Genomic DNA, 21,081 nt, shown 5'->3' with positions numbered 1-21,081 from the left:
CACTGTGAGTCGTAGCAGCCCGCACCCACACTTGGGGGAAAAGGCACTCACAGCAGCACACCCACCGCCACACTCCACTATCCCCCTTGAACAGCTCTCACGGCCGTCGCTCCCCATCACCCTGTTCCATCCCCCCGCCCAGGAGAGAGAGGGGCTCGAATTAGGGAGGTGTTTCCAGCAGTTGGAGGAGGAACCGCGGTCGGCCCGGCACCCAGCACCCAGCTCCTCTCGGCCCCGCAGCGCGGGCGACCCCAGCCCCGCAGCCCCGCCTCACGCCGGGGGCCGCGGGGCAGGGGGCCCGAGGACCCGGCCAGGCCGCCCTTCGTCCTCGCTCCCCATTTTGGCCTGCGCCGGGCATGCCTCCTCCCGAGCCCTGGGCGTTCAGTTGCTAGGTGACCCGCTCCGGGCACCGAGACGCAAACCTCCTCGCGTGCCAACCTGCCGCTCCGCGGGTGTTAATTTTAGGGACCGGATGGGGCATCACCGTCCTAAGAGACACGCAGCCCCGGCTCGGAGAGAGCGTGCACTTGCATTCAAGTCCCCTCTCTGTCCACAACCCTACATTTCTGCTGCGCCCCAGACGCAGCGCAGCTCGCGCGGTGCCTCGCGTCCTCGCCGCCACCTCTCCCCCGCCCCGCAAGGGCATTCGCCCCTGGCCCCTCGGCCGCTCCGGGGTCGGCCCCAGGCTCCGCGGCTCACCTGGCCGGGCGGCAGCAGCGCGCTCAGCAGGTCGTGGCGCGCGGCAGTCGGCTCTCCATCGCCGCCTCCCCGGGCTCGGGCTGCGCGCTGCGCAGAGGCGGTGGACGCCGTCCGTCCCCGGCGCGGAGCTGGACTGGGGTGGCCGCGGCTGCCGCACAGGCTGCGGGTGCGGGAGGGCGGGGACGGGGCAGGAATCTGGGTCGCGCGGAGCGGAGCAAGCCGGGAGGCACCCGGGATGCTGGCGGCGAGCGGCGACCACGGGCAGCCGCGGGAGGGCGCGCAGAGGTTTCCGTGGGAGCGCGCCGCGGGCGGCGACTGAGCATGCCCAGTCCCGAGCCGGGCGGGCGGGCGGGCGCGGCGCAGCAGCAGGGGTCGCGAGGCTCCGCGCCCGAGTCGGGTGGAGGCGGGGTGGGGGTGGGGGTGGGGGTTAAATCTGCGGCCCGGGCTGCAGTGGGCAGGGAAGGGGGTGGGGGAGGTAAGGGGTTAGTCGCCGAGGCCCGGGTTATTTGCTCCGGGGTCGACCCCGGAGGCGAGGCCAGGGGAACTGGAGGTGGTGAACCTCAGACGTGACAATGGGATTCCAGAAGAGTCCTGAAATGGGAGGGCAAGGTGTGTTCCTCGCTCCCTCCCCAGAGACTTGTAGGAAAGTCCAAGTTTGTTTTTCGCTTAGTCCCAACCTCTGCAGACTCGCCAAGTGATGCCCCCAACCCAGATGCCCACCCGCCACCGGCTTCCCTGTGCCCGGGGCCTCCCCCGCAGGGTGCCCAGGAGCCCCCGCCTTGCTGGAGTCCCTAACCGGTCGGGTCAAGTTCTCAAAGAGCCAGCACTTTAATTAGGTGTAATTGAGAGACCGTGTCAGTCTTCCCGGGTCACATATCTGCATTTCAACTAGGGCTTCAAGAAACAATACCTTGACCCCGGGGTTAATTATAATGCATGAATTATAGACAGCGTGGCGTGGGCTATTTTGGAAACATTGTTTTACAGTGCGGTAGGCCTGGGCCAAAACTCATTTACTAACACACACACACACACACACACACACACACACACACACACACACGGTGGGTGACTTGTGCCTTTCTCTGCTATTGTATTTATTATTATTATTATTATTATTATTATTATTGATGAAGAACGTTTTCTCTATATCTACTAAAGGAGCTTCTTATGTTAGGGCAGCATAGGGTCAGGGAAAGAGGATGAGCTCAGAGGTCAGCCTTGATTTCAGGGTCATTTACCACCCCGTCGGCTACCTCGCTATTCTGCACCTGTTTCCTCTCCATCTGTCTTTCTGGGAGGTTGTAAGGATTGAGGCAATCTCTGCAAAGCACCTGTTACATAGCACATGTTCACGAAATAAAAGTCCCTGCAGGTGCCACCTCCACGATTCTGTTTTTATGAAAGATTGGGTTGGTGATAACCCATCCTTAAATGGTGAAAATTTACCGTGTTCCCTCCTCACATTAAACAACCTTAAATCCTTGATCTAATTTTTTATCCTTGTTAAAAGCATTGGCCACTATGACCTTTTCTTTCAACTGACCAGTTTCTTCATACTTCCTTTCTCTTGGAAAAAGCTAGGCTAAGGCTATATATCGGTCCTCTTTGGAGGAAAAAGCTTTCCAGGAGGGATTCTCTATGGGCTGTTTTATCCATATGACAAAAGAATTTCACTTCATAGTCTTTTAAAAGCAATTTAACGGGTTGTACTCCCCTGTGGTCCTTGTTTCACAACTATTACATAAAGTAAGATATGCTTGTGTGGACTAATGCTGTCCACAGGGGTGGGGAACCTTTTTTCTGCTAAGGGCCATTTGGATATTTATAACATCATTCATGGCCATACAAAATTATCAACTTAAAAATCAGCCTGCTATGTTTGGTCAAACATTTAATTCACCCCTTAAGTCTTGGCAGACCAGAGAAAATGATTTCTCAGGCCTTATATGGCCTGTGGGCTGGATATTCCCCACCCCTGTTTTAAAGTATCGATGCTCAAAAAACAAGCTTTTTACCATCTGCCAAACATGTCATGCTCTTCATAATACAATGCCTTTATTTATGGTGTTAGACCCTTTCTGGAATACTCTTCTCTTTCTATTCTACCTCACAAAGTCCTACCCACTCTCCAAACTCAAATGCCACCTTCTTTCTGAAGGCCTCCCCAACCCCAAACTGAGTTAATGCTCTGCTGCCATAGCATGAGTGCACATGGCTGATGGCACTTATTACAATCTACTTATTATAGTCAATATAAAACAATTTGCTGAGCAACTGCTGTGTGCAGGTACTGTTCTAGGTGTTGGGAAAACAACAAGGAACAAGACAGACAAGGTCATTACCCTTATGGAACTTAGAATCTAGTTGGAAGAAGATAGACAATAAACACCTACACGATAAATAATCACCAAGGACACAAGCCAGGTATTTATTTTAGGTCTTTGTGTTGTTCACCAAGTTAATCTGGATGGTCATGATTTCTCCTTTCAAACACATCAATAAAATATTAATATTGGTCCTAGGCCAACCAAACTGCGACTTGGGTCCCTTCCAGTTTGTTGCTGAACCAATGATTTGTAATCCTTTTACCTGACTCCCTCAGTTAACTGCTCTAGATAGGTAGCTGCAATCCATATAATGAATGGAAGCTGATGGGGGAGTTTAATCCCCACACCAAATTACAACCTTTCTCTAACCTCAAGGAATAGCATTCCTCCAATGGTCAGATTCAACCTGGACTCCCAGATCTTCTGCATCCCAAATACCTCTTCCAGAATCATATACCACTCCCAAACCCTCACCCACTTACCACCTCTGGCCACTATTTATGTCAATAGTTATTCTCTGTTGTATATCATTTGATTGTTTGGATCTACCTACTGTCTGAATAACTTAAGCTTTTTTCTCTGTTTCTCTTATTGCCCAAGTGTGAAACAGACTTGGCAAGACTTAAAACCTACTTTTCCAAAGCATATTTGCACACATGTGTTCCATAGCAATTAGTAACAACCTTGCCATGGTTTAATGTTTAATTCCAGAGCAGAGTCTCATTCATCCTTGTATGACATAACTTAGCAGACAACCAGTAAGCAATAGATTATCAATAAAAGATTGCAAAATGAGTGAATGAATGTATACAGGTTTTCAACACTTCTTGCTTTCTCAGACCATAGTTATTTCCTAATTGATCTTTCTAATAACTCTAGGATTTTGCTCAGTTTTGTCCCTCCCCACTCTACTAATTTCCCTTCAGCCACAAATCCACAGATTTCTACACATCAGGGTCTGCAGAGCATTGTGGAAGAAAATCTTAGCCATCATTCATTACAAATTTGTGTGTGCCGGCTGAAGCTATAATGTATCATCTACAAGCCAGTGTCACTATTGCTTCCCCCAATCCACAGCAACTATCTTCATTTTTACCCTTCATTTCTACCTCTCCCACCCACCATGCTCTTAACAATGTACATTTGGTTTTCACTGCACCGGAGAAGAGAGACCATCAAGTATTACCACCCAAAGAATTAGTTCAATATGTCCTCCACAGCCTTTCTTTCCTCGTCTTTATTAATTTCAGTAGAATAGATAATTGTCTTTATTCTTGAATGCTAGTCTATACCAATAGACTATTCTTGTCTATCTTTAGTCCCTCTCTTCTGGCTATCCCCAACTTTTCTTTCATTTCTCTCAACCACCTTCCATTTTCTAATAAACATATTCAGAGTTTGTTAGGAAAGCTGACTTGACACTTATGCTGTTTTAAGATGTCTAAAAATAAACTACTTAGTGTAAAGTTCTCAGGGGTCTCCTTAAAGAAAACTCATTGGCCCTCTCCAGTCACCAGGCATCTATTTTATGCTTCATCATGGCTATAGTTACATCTGCCGATCTTATGTGTACACACAGATGTGTGACCGCATGCTGTACTAACCTGAAGTGCCCTTCCGTGATCAAACATATTTTATCTTTTAGAGTACTAGGTACTGTCCAAGAAAGCTACTCTGATATGCACCTTCGACACCAGCAAACAAATAAGCATTTCTCATCAGTTAATAAACACAGAAACAATACAGCTAATAGTCAATCTAGTAGGATGACACATAGAAAGGTTTCCAGAATTTCAGGTAATAGACTTGCAGGAGACTAGTGTATTTTTGGATTAATCCAGGAAGTCACTTACAGGCTTTCAAACTGGCAGGGACCCAGTTTGAAACTAATAGTCTGGAAGCAATTAGTTGTTTGAATGAGGGAAATAAAGTGTTTGGTGACATTTGCGAGAGCAATGTTACATAATGTTAAAGCACCAACAGGGAAGTTAAGGGATCTGGGCTTGCCCTCTTTCAGTTGTATCTCTAAAGTAAAGATGATAATAGGAACATTTACCTTTAGGGTTGCTGGCAGGATTAAATGAATAATGATTTGTAAAATTCTTGGCATAGTGCCGGCCTATAATGCTCAATAAATGTTGGTCATGAATCCAGCTGCATATTTCTGGATAAGAAGCCTATTTAACAGAAGACCATGAGATTAACAGATGGGGTAGTTAAGAAACGGAGAGCCCCTGACGTAGCATTTAGAAGTACTCAGCAGAGACTCCACGAAGGAGGAAGTTGTCCCTCTAAATCCTGCCCCAATTACAGCAGAGGAGCGGCGGAGGAAGGACAGACTAGGAGCTGCTGTACTCTCTCATCTACCTGGATTCCTCATTGCCCATTACAAGTGACACACGGTTTGGGTCTTTTCCAGACGCATGGGTATGCTGCCTTGCTCAAGACATCTCTCACTGAACCTCATCCTTAGGAATTTATTTGAATAAAAACTTCCCCACCCAGAGGTTTCTTTCTTTAGCAAGGTTAAATTGAGCAATGAGCACATAGGAATTTTCTGCCTAGGTCATTCTGTGGGTGGGGTAGAAGTCATGGCCCACTTATTTATTTTTAATCTGGTCTTAGGTGTTGTGGCTTGAAGAATTGATAGTAGGACATGTAAAGTCCTACTATACGAATTGGCTTTATAATGAAACAAGGCCTAAAGAGTACTAGACCTTGTCTCATTTCGCTTAATTGTTCTGTAAAGCTTAAAAATTAATATACAAGGCCGCCCTGTTTCCAACAGAATGAATTTTGTGGCTTATGGAGTTCTGTGTACAAAACAAGTGGTGGTTGATCCAATATGCCTATTAATATCTATGTTGATACAATTATGACTGGATTACACAAGAGTTAATCATCATGCTAGAGAACCAAACCAAACCAAGCAAACTAAGACTCAGACATGCAGCTGTGGTAGTGATCTAAAATGTGAACTAGAGAGGGCTTTGCAGTTACTTAGACTGGTCCAAAATGCAATTCATTTAATAATCATTTATTGAGCAACTAGTAAAGATACTGCACTATGCTAGATACTGGAGATACAAAGATAGGTGAAACACTGTCCATAATCTTGAGGAACTCATCTCTAGGTGGAGGTGCAAACATACACACAGTCACAAACATTGTGGGCTTTTTCTCCAGGTGTGTTTCCAACATAGAAGTAAATCTGTATTTAGCCTCCTCCTCCTCCTCCCATGTCAATCACCCAGTCTGATTTCTCTGTGCCTGGTTTTGAAGATCATTCCCCCATGACAATGCAGGCCAAAATCATCTGTGAGTTCTGGTGCTCAGGGTCCCACTCCTGTCAGCTAAGCCTGAGGTATCATAGTAATCTCCAAAACAAGTGTGATTCTGCTACAATCCCAGAGCAAGAAAATGGTGTCAGACAACAAGGTAAGAGTGCAAATATTTTGTGACTGACACTGTGTGTGATTCTCCTACTTGGAAATTTTAATGGGCCCATCCTGCAATGGCCTTTCCTGATGAGCAGTCTCAAGGGTGGGGGCACTGACATTTAATGGGTGGCAGCTACTATACCAGAAGACACATTTTTAAGGAGCAAATTTTACATTTTTGAAGGCTGTTTTGAAAAACAGTCAAGTTTAGTAGATGAGAGAAAATTTAGGCTTCTATGAATCTATAAAAATCAGGCTGTGAACCAAACTAAGAGGCTATATAATTTCTTCCTGGAAACTTATGTTACTTAGATTGAAGTGAAGTGCTTTGGTGAGACTTTGGAAGGACAAGTTACCTGTTTTGAACGTTTGAGGACAATTCAAGAATACCTATAACAAGACATATCTGCCATGGACAATATATAAAAAAATGCATCTATTGAAAATGAAGTCACCAGATATGACTTCAAATACATAAACTAAATGGGAATGCCACTTGCTTTGTGAATGGTGCCGGGTTAGACATGGCTTCATGTCAAGTTCCCTCAACCCACCCAACTTTTTTGACCTCAGTAATTGGATATGGGGAGCTCGGTGTATTCAGTGTTTAAATTGTGGGTGATCCTGAGGTTGAAACCACCCTCGACATGGTTTTAGGTGGAATGTCCTGCCATTGCTGACTGGCAGCATCGGAGACTGTGGAGAACTAGAACTCCTGGCTCTGGTGGCCAGGCTTGAAGAGGTCAACGTCCGGGAGTGCAGGCCACACTCAACGACATTCGTCTCCCCGTCACTTCTGGCCTTGACTTGGAGGATGCAGTGAGAGGGCTGTGGCCAGCAAGGCAAAGAAGTCTTTTCTTTTTTTCTAATCCACTGGGGATAGAAGTCTCCATGCCTAGAAAAAGGGATAGTTGTCACTAGGGAAAAAAAGTAATCCCAGAGGCTATGCATTTATCTTAATAAATCAAAAGTAAGCACGTCCCCCCACCCTTATTTTGGAAGGGTGAGTTGGTAGTGTACTTTTAATGAGTAAAATGAATAGGTTTATGAGTGGATAGGTAAGTAGATGGATGGGTGGATAGATGGAGGGGAGGAAAGGATGTTGAATGAGTAACATGGGTAAGGCATTCATCTGTCCAGAATTTTCTGAGACGATCCACATTTCAAATATTTACTCTCATTGTCAAATTGTATTTCAGATAATGTGTTAGGTTCCCCCCCACACACACACACGCAGAAAATATGTTAACTGGCAGCATCAAAGACTGCTGAGAACATATATGGAGACATTTCTCCTACTAATTTAATATGAAAACTAAAAAAAGATTAAGATTATTGTAACATTGTCTTTATTCAGCTCTTTTCGAGGGGGCTGTGGTGTTATAAAGGAAAATAATGTGGAGCCTGACCTCAAAAAGCTCACAGTCTATTAGCAGAAAAGGTCACAGGAACAAGTAAATTTAATGCAAGAGAGTAAGTGGTGCACTAGAGAGATGCACAGATTTCTGATGGGATCCTACTAGAGAGAGTGTCTGGGATATATTTTTCGTTAGTATGCCCAGAAGCCTCCTACACACAATGAAAATATTCCACCGACAGGAATGTCTCCTCTTGGCACAGTGACTTGTCAGTAGAGTGCCCTGTCACTCACCAGTACAGGTATGCAGGTCATGCCAAGTCTGTTGCTTTACATTTCATGCACCACGTGTTTAAGTGTATTACATCGTTACATTATAAGAACAGCCTGCAGTGATGTGCCTTTGAAAGTTTGACTTTTCAGCTCCCGAAAGTCTGCCTAACAGCCAGGCTTAAAGTACCTATTCTTTCTTTTGTTACTGTAGAAAGGGCCCGTCTTCTATGAAGCATCTTGGAAACTCAAAAACATTATTTCTATATTCACAATCCATTAATTTTCTTCACTACAACAAGATACATTTCTAGGGGAGATTCCACATATTTAGGTCCTAAAAATTAATTGTGGCTCAAGGATAATAATAATAACAACTGAAGGTCGTAAAAAAATGATAAAAAAATAACATACCTCCACATTGCTCTCACTGTGTATCAGGCACTGTCGTTAGCACTTTACACATTAATTCAACGAAAACAACATGGGGCTCTCACAAGTCTCTGACTTCGATTTCTTTGGGCTTGGGAATAAAGGAGATGAGAAATGGTGTTTGAAGGTGGGAGAGGACAAAATCCTCTTTCAAAATCCCCCTTTTATTTGCTAGATCACTTTAGCCAGTTTTTTTTGTTGTTGTTATTTGTTTGTTTGTTTTTTGTTTTTTGCCAGTTTTTCCTTAGAGTGAGTACAGGAGGAGCTGTGATGGATGGCAGAACTATCAACAAATATTAAAGGCAGAGGAGCAGCTGATAACATCTGGGAGAACTTTTGAGGCTCAGAAGCCACAAGAAGGTGAAATAGTGTCCTTTATGTATAACATCCACCCTTTTATGAAACTAAAAAGTCAAATAGAACAGGATTCAATTATAGTTTTCCTGTTCAGCTGTCATCTCTAGATTTAAGGTCTGAGTGGCTGGGATGCCTCATCTATTGACGTAGACTAGTACCCTAAAATAAGAAAGTAGGGGGAAGGCATTCAAGAGGAAAAGAAAAATTCCCACAGCAACGCCATCCTGCTTTCAACGTACCAACGTAGAGTCAGCTTCAGGTGAAGAACGTGAGTCGCAAAATTATCCACAAACGTTCTTTTTGTTTTTGTTTCTCTCATTAAAATGGCAGGAAAACCCACTAGTTGCTGGTAGCTCAATTCTAGTGGAATTTGATTTATAATGTTGTGGTTATGTTATGAGCATGAACTAAAGACTTTTTCTTCTGCAAGTGAAGAATATGGAAAGATGCCCTGTCAGTTTGGCTCAGTGGTTAGCGTGTCGGCCCGTGGACTGCAGGGTCCGATGCCTGGTTAAGGGCATGTACCTTGATTGCAGGTTCCCCAGCCCTGGTAGGAGCGTGGGAAGTAGCCAACCTACGTGTCTCTCTCACGTCAATGTTTTGTTTGTTTTTTTCTCTCTCCTCCTCCCTTCCACTCTTTCTAGAAATCAATGGAAAAAATATCCTCAGGTGAGGTTAAAAAAAAAAAAAAGAATATGCTAAGAAATTTCTGGTCCTCTTTCAAAATCCCCTTTTTTTTTTATTTTCTAGTTATATGAAGAGTGCCATCAAAATTTTGCATGGTCTTTACATTCTAATTGAACCTGATTTTCAGGGAATAGGAAGAATACCTGGAACAGTAGTTTTGCATAAGAATCACTTGGGTAACCATTTTCCAAATAAACATGCCAGAACATCACCTAGGACTAGTGACTCAGGATCCTCAGGGGTTTTGAAATTCTCCCAAGTGATTCTGATAAACACAGCTGATTAAGAACCACACGGGATGCCGAAACCGGTTTGGCTCGGTGGATGGAGCGTCGGCCTGCGGACCGAAAGGTCCCAGGTTCGATTCCGGTCAGGGGCATGTGCCTGGGTTGCGGGCACATCCCCGGTGGGAGATGTGCAGGAGGCAGCTGATGGATGTTTCTCTCTCATCTATGTTTCTGGCTCTCTCTCTCTCTCCCTTCCTCTCTGAAAAAAATCAATAAAATATATTTAAAAAAAAAAAAAAAAAAAAAAGAACCACACGGGAATAAGCCAAGTTCTAAAGAATTCAACGGTAGCTCATTTGTTTCATATTTTATTATACTCTCGCAATAAAATGATAAAATTTGTATGTTGCTTTCATCTGAACCTTCTAAACAGGCCTATTGTGACTAGACTACGTTGTGGTTATTTCCCATCTTTGCCTGAGTGAACCTAGTGCTGTACTAGCACAACAGCATGAGTACTTACTAAGCGCTCCACAGAGAGAGTGCTTGCCATGCACACGTATCAGCCTGTGGTCGGCTTGGTAGGACCACAGGGGACTGGGCCAATTCCTTTACAAAGGAACATGATGTAGCAGCTAGCTATGGGGCAAAGCTCGTAAGGCAAAACATTTTAAAGAATAGCAGCCAACATTTACAGAGCCTTACCCTGGGCCAGGCCTGATGCCGAACACTTCCCTTGCATTATCTCATTCCTTCCTCCGAACAGCCCTAACGGCGGGTTCTGTTATCATCTCCACTTTAAAGATGAGAGACCTGAGAGGGAGAGGCCCAGGTCACCAAGCTAGAAATGACGGTCACAAAGCGCTCACGATTCCAGGCAGCCGGGCTGCAGGGCCCACATTGGAGCTACTATAGAACACGGTGCCTCAAAGTCATAGTAATTGACTGCTATTCGGTGAGAAGGAATAGAGTGCACGTTTTATTGTTGTTTGTTTGTTTTACTAGATTGTTAGTCAACAGCAGCCCCATGCATAGTGGCAACTGTGACGTACTTTAGAGAAGGGGAAGAGGAGTGGGTATCACCATACGCTGAGACCAGACACACCTCCCTCCTCTTTCATCCTCTTGATCTCCCTCTCTCCTTTTATCTTTTCTTTTCCCTTTCTTCTTCTCCATCACTTCTCCTTCTCCATTGCTTAGGTCCGTGGTCGGCAAACTGCGGCCCGCGAGCCACATGCGGCTCTTTGGCCCCTTGAGTGTGGCTCTTCCTAAGCCTTAGGAGTACCCTAATTAAGTTAATAACAATGTACCTACCTATATAGTTTAAGTTTAAAAAATTTGGCTCTCAAAAGGAATTTCAATCGGTGTACTGTTGATATTTGGCTCTGTTGACTAATGAGTTTGCCGACCACTGGCTTAGGTCATTGGTCTAAAGACACCATCCACAGAAATTTCTTAGTGTTCTTGGGAAAGAAACCTCAGGTGGAATAGGCCCGGGGGAGGGGTGCGGTGGGGAGCCAAACATTATACCAGGTGAAGAAGAAATGGTAAGAAGTATGAAGTGAGAATGCTATGGGGGGAAAAGCCAAAAACAACCTAGGGATGTATTCAAGCTGAGGGGAGGAGGGCGTCCCAGGTGGCTCTCCCAAAAAGCAGGTTCATAGAAAACTGGAAGAAGGGGAGAAGACGACACATTTGAAATGACTGAGCTGAGAAGTTCCAAAGAGGTATGCAGTTAGACACAAACAACACAGCTATCTTTATTTACTCTTTGCCAAAATGGGAGATGCCACCAGAGGCTGGTGAGGGCAAGGGTCACCCAGTTTTTAAACTAGGAGGGACTACTACTTGTCCCACGTAAATGTCAATGGAATTACAAAATCAACATCTAACCACTGTTTTATGCCTGGAGCAAATATAATATTGAATGTCAACTGTAATTGAAAAGTTAAAAATATATATATATTATGTGTGAAAAGCAGTAAAAATGGAATTTCAAAATCATGTCATGTGAGAATGAAAGGGAGTTTTGGAATCATTGAATCAGGTAATTTATTTATTTTTTAAAATAGGTTTTTATTTATTTTAGAGAGAGAGGAAGAGGGAGGGAGGGAGGAAGGAAGAGATGAAAGAGAGAGAGAGAGAGAAACATCGCTCTCAACAAAGCGGTCATGGACCAGTGTCCCTCCCCTCTCCCTACTCCCACTGTGCATCGCGACTATTTGAGGAATCTCTAAGAAACCCCAAGGCTCAAAGAAACGCAATTTAAGAATCAACATTTTGGTCCCACTGCCTTATTTTACAGAGAAACGACTGAGGTGCAGAGAGGTGACAGGAAGGAAACATCCCTTGCCTCTATCCCGTGTGGTGTCTTCTCTGTAGGGCCATGCCTTTAGCCAGGGAACAGAATAAATCAACAAATATATATGTATTGGCACGATTTATGTGCAGTACTTGATCCTGGTTGCTATAGTACACATACAAACGTATGGGCTTCGCCCTAACGGGTTTGGCTCAATGGATAGAGCGTCGGCCTGTGGACTCAAGGGTCCCAGGTTCGATTCCGGTCAAGGGCATGTACCTGGGTTGTGGGCACAGACCCAGTAGGGGGTGTGCAGGAAGCAGCTGATGGATGTTTCTCTCTCATCGATGTTTCTAACTCTCTATCCCTCTTCCTTCCTCTCAGTAAAAAAAATCAATAATATATATATATATATATATATATATATATATATATATATATATATATATAATTTTTTTTTTTAAAGTATGGGCTTCAAAGAGCTCATGGCCTCATTAGGAAAAGCTGAATTAACAATGGAAAAGTTGACCGGTTGAAAGAGGCTAGGGGGTGGGACCTAACCGGCCACTGTGGGCGTGGTGTACACCAGGCCCCACGGGGCTGTTCCTGAGGGTTTGTTTTTTCCAACAGTGGGAGCCTGGTGAGCACACCTGGAGTCCCTTGACTTCTCATCTGTAGGATCAAACCCGCGCCAGCTGCCCCCCAGAAAGAATGTAAAGCCCCCACAGGCCTCCTCTCTGCCTCTCAGGCTCCGGGTTAGTCTATGAGCTCTTCGGAAGTGCTTTCTGCCCACTGCTTCTGAGCCCGTCGTGGGAACTTGCCTCCTGAGAAGTGAGACCATGCTTTGCTTCTGCGAGTTCTTCTGCCCTTAGACTCTGGTGCCTGAGGCCTTTACCTCCTGGTGGACTTCCCTGAAGGTGCTTGCTGGAATTCCAAGAACTGCCTGCTGTTGGACCCCTCTTACTCTTTGTCAACGTGTTTGGTGATGACTTTGTTACCTTATGTTGCTTGCACGTCAAGTCCAAGTCTGGTCTGCTTCCTGGGTGTACTGTTTTCTGGCAACAGTGGTGGGTTGGTTTTCTGTGTAGTTTTGCACCTTCCCTTTGGGTTCACACAGACTGAAGAGGTCATGACTCTTTCTGGGGACTTCTGGTCTTGGCTGCCAGCAGATAGGCTGAATATATTCTGTCCTTACCTGAGTGCATATGTCTCTTTCAGGCCTTTCTGTCCACTAAGGAGTTGGGTTGGAGAGTTATTGTGTGTTGTTTTTTTTTCTTCTCCATATGTTTTTATTGAATTCAGAGAGGAAGGCAGAGGGAAAGAGAGATAGAAACATCATTGATGAGAGAGAATCATTGATTTGCCGAAACTGGTTTGGCTCAGTGGATAGAGCATCGGTCTGTGGACTGAAAGGTCCCAGGTTTGATTCCGGTCAAGGGCATGTACCTGGGTTGCGGGCACATCCCCAGTAGGAGATGTGCAGGAGGCAGCTGAACGATGTTTCTCTCTCATCAATGTTTCTAGCTCTCTGTCTCTCTCCCTTCCTCTCTGTAAAAATCAATAAAATATATTAATAAAAAAAAAGAGAATCATTGATTGGCTGCCTCCTAAACCCCCTACCAGGGATCGAGCCTGCGACCTAGGCATGTTCCCTGACTGGGAATCAAACTGTGACCTCCTGGTCCATAGGTGGACCCTCTACCCTGAGCCACACCGGCTGGGCTGGAGAGTTGTTTATGACAACCTGACTTGCAAATGGGAACATGAGTGAACTAACAACCTCCCTGCGCCTCCTAGGCCCTGACTGCACGCTGGTACTGCTGTGGCTCTGTGGTACCTAGGCCAGGAGCTGCTGGAGGAGAATGCTGCTCTGAGGCCTTGAGGAGGGCCTGCTCTTGAAGACCTAGTATGTGGGATATGTCATAATGTGTGGCCCACCTCACTGACAGTTTGACATGTGTAGAGGAGTTACAGGAGTCCTGTTTAGTTATTTGGTGTGGACTTACCTTTTGCTAGTTTTCTAGAGCCTAGAACAGCCGTGGGCAAACTACGCCCGCGGGCCGGATCTGGCCCGTTTGAAATGAATAAAACTAAAAAAAAAAAAATAAAATAAAAAAAAAGACCGTACCCTTTTATGTAATGATGTTTACTTTGAATTTATATTAGTTCACACAAACACTCCATCCATGCTTTTGTTCCGGCCCTCCAGTCCAGTTTAAGAACCCATTGTGGCCCTCGAGTCAAAAAGTTTACCCACCCCTGGCCTAGAATCCATTCATGATCTCTTCTATTGATCACATGAAAACCAAGATGAAGATCATTCAACTTAAGGGGTAAGCAACCGGCCGTGTAAGGCTCCCCCAAACAGCATCGATGGACAAGCCCCGACAAATCTGCATGGAGGAAAACAGTGGTGGTGTGAGAGAGAAGCAGTAAACCATTTTTTAATTCCAGGCTAGAAGTCTTTTTCCAGTGGAAAGTGAAGTGCATCACAGCAGAGAGGTGCCACACCCCAGCTATTTACTGTTGATTGTGGGAGTATGAGGACTTCCCAGCTGTATCCCCCGGTACACCAAGGGTGGGATGGCTCAGTTCCATATTAAAGGCCTGGTAGTGCTGCTTTATGTTGTCGCCCCCAGCACCTGCACATGGCCTGCAGCTCTGACTTCCTGACCAGTGCTTGGTATGGAAACCGCCTTATTTAGAGGGATAGGGTTTGCACTTTTCATGTCCCAGTAGGGATGAGTGTTTCATCAATCTTGACTAACTGTTCAGTGATAGGACTATTGATTGGCTGTAGCCTCAATCACCTGCAGGCACTTGTGTCCATCACACGCGCTAGAGCTTATTTGGCATGGCATAGCCTGACGCTAACCTGATATACATGAGCACCGGACTTTCCTTAATGCTGCCTCTTCCATGTTCTAGGGCAGTGGTTCTCAACCTTCCTAATGCCACGACCCTTTACTACAGTTCCTCATGTTGTGGTGACCCCCAACCATACAATTATTTTCGTTGCTACTTCATAACTGTAATTTTGCTACTGTTATGAATCGTAATAAATATCTGATATGCAGGATGTATGTTCATTGTTACAAATTGAACATAATTAAAGCATAGTGATTAATCACAAAAACAATATGTAATTATATATGTATTTTCCGATAGTCTTAGGTAACCCCTGTGAAAAGGTCATTCGACCCCCAAAGGGGTCGCGACCCACAGGTTGAGAACCGCTGCTCTAAGGGCTTCCACACCAGCTGGCTGCCTCTGGTGATTCAGAGAGCTCGAGGCAGGATTCTAATGTCCTAGTATTGGTACTTGTCCAGGATGCCTTTTTCTGGAAGTTCCTGCTTCCACTGCTGCCACCTGCTGGTCCAAGGTGCCTGCTACATTGAAAGGAATGTGCCTGTGAGCTTACTGTATTTCTTTAGGTCCTAGGCCCCCATTTCTTACCAGTGTATCCCTAACACCTTTTGTTTTCGGAATTCTCAGGCAAAGCTTGTCTAATTGCCTCCCCGCTCCCCAGTCTCCTTGGGTTAGATCAGAAGCAATGAACACAAAGCCACCGTCACAGTAACATTTGTACTCACTGAACTGAAAGAGCATTTAAAACTATGGAGGAATTTGTAATGAAGGGGATGACATAAGGAATCTGTCAGAGACTCAGAAATCCAACCAATTATTTTGATAGACATGGAAAATAGTTTTTTTTTTTTGTTTTTTTTTAAATATATATTTTATTGATTTTTTACAGAGAGGAAGGGAGAGAGATAGAGAGTCAGAAACATCGATGAGAGAGAAACATCGATCGGCTGCCTCCTGCACACCTCCCACTGGGGATGTGCCCGCAACCCAGGTACATGCCCTTGACCGGAATCGAACCTGGGACCCTTCAGTCCGCAGGCCGACGCTCTATCCACTGAGCCAAACCGGTTCCGGCGGAAAATAGTTTTTAACTTGAGATCATGGTCTACCTTTATCACCACCTCAATAATTCAACTTCACCAAGTTTCTTGTTTCAAATGATTTTTCAGAGCTATCTATTTCCATTATGGTGTGTTAAATTTCATGAAGAGTTCCATAATCGATGCTAATTAATTATTAATTCCTCATCCTGAGAATGTCAACAGGCTTCCTAGAGATGTCGAAAAGTAAATTCTAGGTGTAGTTAACTTCCTTTTAACTGCTCAGCCTCCTAAGCCAGCGATTTTCAACCTTTGCATCTCATTACTAATTACTAAATTTCTGCAGCGCATCAAAACATATATTTTTTTGCCGACCTGACAAAAGATAGGAATATTTGCTCCAAAGTGACTTTTAAAAAATCAGGTGCCACTCTGGCCAGTGTTCTAATGTGCAGCATGCACGACTTGGGTATCTGGGAAAAATATGTTGGAATTAGTCTCCACTCACAGTTAGTGTACTGGAGGCTCATTAGTCTGCGTGTCTGATTGTCACATGCCACAGGCTTGGAGAGGACTTCTAAAAGAAGAGTGGAGTGGGAGTGCGTAGGCAGGGGATCTGCCTCTGGCATCCTCCCTCCTTTGCTTCAAGTGAGCCATGATTTTTGTGTCTGGTAAATGCTTATATAATCAAAACCTATTTTTGCAAAAAGGATGAGTAGGTTAGAAAATTCTAAATTCCCTACAGTGAAGATGAATAAAGATAATAATTCAAGTACAAATGACCAATAGAAAATGGCAAAATTGTTGCTCCTAGAATGAGGTCTTAGTTAGCCATAATGTAAGTAAAAGCTAAGACCATCTAATCAGATCTAACTCCCCAAATTAGAAAAGATCATGAAGATATGAAATAAGAATTGGCATCCAGAATAGTTAGCAGGTTGCCTCTTTGGGCAAATATCTTTGTGGGTTTTTTAAAATTTAATTTTTCCCATCACCATTTACTCCCTCTATTCCCTCTTCCACCTCCTCCCATCTGTCTCCTGCCTGCCATCACCACACTGTTTCTTTGCATTTTGGGATCTTTAAGAGATTAAAGACAGTATGAAGCCATCAAAGTAGTTAGAATTTTTTTAAAAATATATTTCATTGATTTTTTTACAGAGAGGAAGGGAACGGGATAGAGAGTTAGAAACATCGATGAGAGAGAAACATCAATCAGCTGCCTTCTGCACACCCCGCACCGGGGATGTGCCCGAAACCAAGGTACATGCCCTTGACCGGAATCGAACCCGGGACCCTGCAGTCCACAGGCCAACGCTCTATCCACTGAGCCAAACAGGTTAGAGCAGACTTTTTTTTTTTTTAATCCTCACATGCTTTCATCAATTTTCAGAGAGAAGGGGTAGGTGTAGGAGGGAGAGAGGGGCGAGAGAGAAAGAGAGGGAGAGAGAGAGAGAGAGAGAAACATACATGTGAGAAACATTGATTGGTTGCTTACTGCACGCACCCCAACACAGGAGCAAACCTGGGCATGTGCCCTGACCAGAAATTGAACCCATGAACTTTCGGTATACCAGATGACGTTCCAATCAACTGAGCCACACTGGCCAGGGCTTAATGAATTGTTTATAAATTTTTAATAGATTTTTTTTTCTTGTGGAGTTAAAGAAAACATTTTTTTAATTGTTCTATTTCATCATAATCTTCAAAAATCCACGAATCCCACTCCTCTGGCCACCCCAAAGATTTACCTGCATCCTGAGCTGTCTATCTCTTTATTCACTTCTACTTGAAAGTATGTTGCAGAAAAAAATTATTGTGAAGCAAGCAGGTCTTCAGCCTCAAGAATGAATAAACCATTTTGGGGGGAGGGGGTTAATGATTTACAGCTAAATCTTGTTTTGGAACTGACCAAAACGCAATCTTCAGGCAGAGTTTTAATATTTTGTAATAAAAGTTATAAGGCTGGCCCTTTTCTTTTTCATATATACATTCGGTTACTTTGCCTCTAATTACTGCATGGGACTACTTTTACCATATGGCTAGTAAAACTGCCAATTTTTAACTGAATTTTTATCACCAAAGCATGAATAATACATTGAATCTTGAAATGTTACGGTGAACATCAGATGGTTTTACATAATGCATTCCTGCTAGTTTCAAGAAGCTCAACAATCCAGGGAAGCAGCAGAGATAGTTTTCATTTACCCAAGAAGGATCAAATAAGTAGCAAAACAGTAAGTGGAGAGAAAAAACTGAGAAATCAAAATGTTTTATTTTTAAACTATAAATAGGAAAAAAAGCAAAATTAGTACACTTGCCGCTGGGGGCAAGTGGGGGAAAAAACAGAAGGTAGCCAAAAGCAACATGATCTGGGTTGAGAAGGGGAAGGGAAATTAGAAACCTCATGAGTGTAGGAATTGAATTTGAAACTGCAGTGCAAAGTATCACACTTTGAAACCAGAGTAAAAATATAACAGTTTTAAGGGTTGTTGGGAACATTTCAGATCTTTCCTGGTGGACGAATCTTGAAGTAGAAATATAGAGCTATTGGAATTCTCGCTTTGAATGCTTTGTTAGTTAGGGGAGTGCTCATCCTTCTAGAAATAATCCTTCTCTTAGGTTTTAAGATCATATTATGATACTTCAGACACAGGCAGTGTTCAACCCCCTTATGAAACAGTCTGTTAATTATCTACCCAATAACTATTCTCCCATTTTTCTTGCTAATAGAACCCTAATTTCATTTTTCTGCAGATAGAATGTAGGCTATCAAAGTATTTTGATCTCTGGGATCGGCATCAACCAGACCTATGGAATTAATCATGACTGTCCTAAGCAGTCGCAGCAATTCCACTCTCTTTAGCGAGTGACTGGTCTAGAGTAAGCATGTGTCATAGTTTTCTATTGCTGCTGTAACAAATTAGCACACATTTATTTCACAGTTCTGTTGGTCACTGGCTTGGGTTGGCTTGGCGTGGTTTCTCAGCTTTGAGTTTCATAAGGACAGAATCAAGGTGTCGGTTGGCCTGGCTCTTATCAAGATGCTGTTAGGGATCTGCTTCCAAGCTTATTCAGGTTGTTGGCAGGGCCCAGTTCTTTGTAGTTGCAAGACAGAGGTCCCCATCTCCTTGCTGGCTGTCAGCTGGAGGCTGCCCTAGCTCACAGAAGCCTTTCTCCAGTCCTTGCACATGGGCTTTGCATAACGGTGTGCTGAATCCTTCATACCTGGAGTCTCTCTGCTTGATCTCTCTTGCTCCAGCCTGAGTAAATGTTCTGCTCCTAAAAAATTGTGTGGTTGTGAGGGCATGAGTGGGGGGTTGAGGGGCAATGGGGGGATAGGACACATATGTAATACCTTAATCAATAAAGAAAACACACACACACACAAAACCAACAACAAAATTGCGTGGTTGCACTGTGCCCCTAGAAAATTTTTGCAGACTTAATTATATCTGCACAGTCACAGGTTGCAAGGCTTAGAGTGTGAATATCTTTGGGGACCCATTATTCTGCCTATAATGGTATGCAATCCCTGTGTGAGCAAAGTAACAAGGTGGGGGTGACCATCTGGAGCTTCATCTTTTGGATGAAAAGACCGAGACTCTGCTGCTTTTTTCCAGCTAGAGATCCTAGTGCAAAAGCCACCTCATAACCAGCAGGCATCAAGAATGAGGATAAAAAGTTAATATACCAAGGATGGTGGAACAGGAGACTAGAAATGTCTTGATGACTTTTTTGAATAGCAAAACCAAGGCCAGTGATTACTTTTGCCTGATAGCTGGTCATTTGAGGAAAAATAGCTATTGATTTAAACAATCAGATCAATTTTCTGTCACTGGCAACCAAAAGCAATTCTAAATGACATGCTGACCCTAGCCTTAATTTCTAGGACTCGACTGTGGGGCAGACCTCAGCTTTTTCATGTTTTAAAATGTAGTGTTAGCTAATCCAATTAAATTCATTTATACTGTAATCTTATATAATAAAAGGCTAATATGCAAATTGTCCCCTCGACCGGGAATTTGACCAGGGGTCAGCTGGTCAACAGCCCTAGTTCCCCACCCCCCATCACCCCGATTGGGGCAGACTGGCCAGACCCCACCCGTGCACAAATTGGTGCACCAGGCCTCTAGTTAATAATAAATGTCTTCAGTGGTGGTGCTAATCTTAGCTTTACCTTGACACTGTGCTCAAGATTATAGGGTCCAGAGGTGAGCAAACTAGAGCCCATGAGCCAAATCTTGCTGGCAAAAGTCAAGGGAGCTAAGCAAGCTGTAATTTTACACTTTTAAAGGGTTGTTAAAAAAAAAAAGAAAAGAAAACCAAAACAGACTATGTGACCAGAGACCATGTGTGACCACAAAGCTGAAAATGTCATCTGGTTCTTCATAGAAAATCTTGCCAACCCTGCACTAGTTGCATAGAGAGCTGAAGCAGAGAGTAGGGTTTTACTAAGAAAGTTATTAGGTGAGCATGTGATACCTTTCAAAAATTATTACAGATCACCATGTAAAGCTTTAGGCACAGGTGAAGATACATTCTATCTTCAAATTAAATTTCAGTTCAATATTTATTGAATTCCTATTATTACAAGACTATGGAAGACAGTGGAATTAAATAATGAATCAAACAGGATCTTAATGCAACTGAAAATTGCTTCAGGAAGTCATCTTCATTGAAAGAAAAGATAAAGACTTGCACAAAAAGAATTGCATGCAAAATTATACATGTATCCACCTTTTCCTAAGGTCACAGAGGCAGGGCTAGACAGCAGGTTGTTGGAAACTTGGCCTTTAATTCAGAGATGAACAACCATTTAACAGCTACTTTATGAATGGTAATTATTACATCAACCCCTAAAGGTAAATGCTGTTTTGCAGTGTCTACTTCAGGTCCTATTCTAATGCCCATATTGTTTTCACTAAACCAAACTGCCTCTTAAATGGAAGCCAGGGCTGAACAAAGAGAAGTCAGGCTTGAAAATAAAGATTAGGGAATGATTCACAAACCTCTTTAAACCTCCAGGAGGCACACAGGGAAAGACTGTAGAATAAGAGAAAGGGTCAAAC

At 43.9% G+C, this 21,081-nt stretch overlaps 1 long non-coding RNA gene across 1 annotated transcript; it reads right to left on the bottom strand.

Annotated features, from left to right (window-relative positions):
• Positions 1-6,894: 6,894 nt before the first annotated feature.
• On the bottom strand, positions 6,895-20,857 carry LOC132242003 (uncharacterized). The gene is made up of 2 exons (XR_009454537.1): positions 20,750-20,857; positions 6,895-7,364 (listed from the first exon to the last, which is right to left on the bottom strand). It is a non-coding gene; the product is annotated as an uncharacterized LOC132242003 (long non-coding RNA).
• Positions 20,858-21,081: the final 224 nt, after the last annotated feature.

This window comes from Myotis daubentonii, chromosome 9, assembly GCF_963259705.1.
Source record: "Myotis daubentonii chromosome 9, mMyoDau2.1, whole genome shotgun sequence".
Taxonomy (NCBI): domain Eukaryota; kingdom Metazoa; phylum Chordata; class Mammalia; order Chiroptera; family Vespertilionidae; genus Myotis; species Myotis daubentonii.
This window is presented reverse-complemented; position numbering and strand designations above follow the sequence as displayed.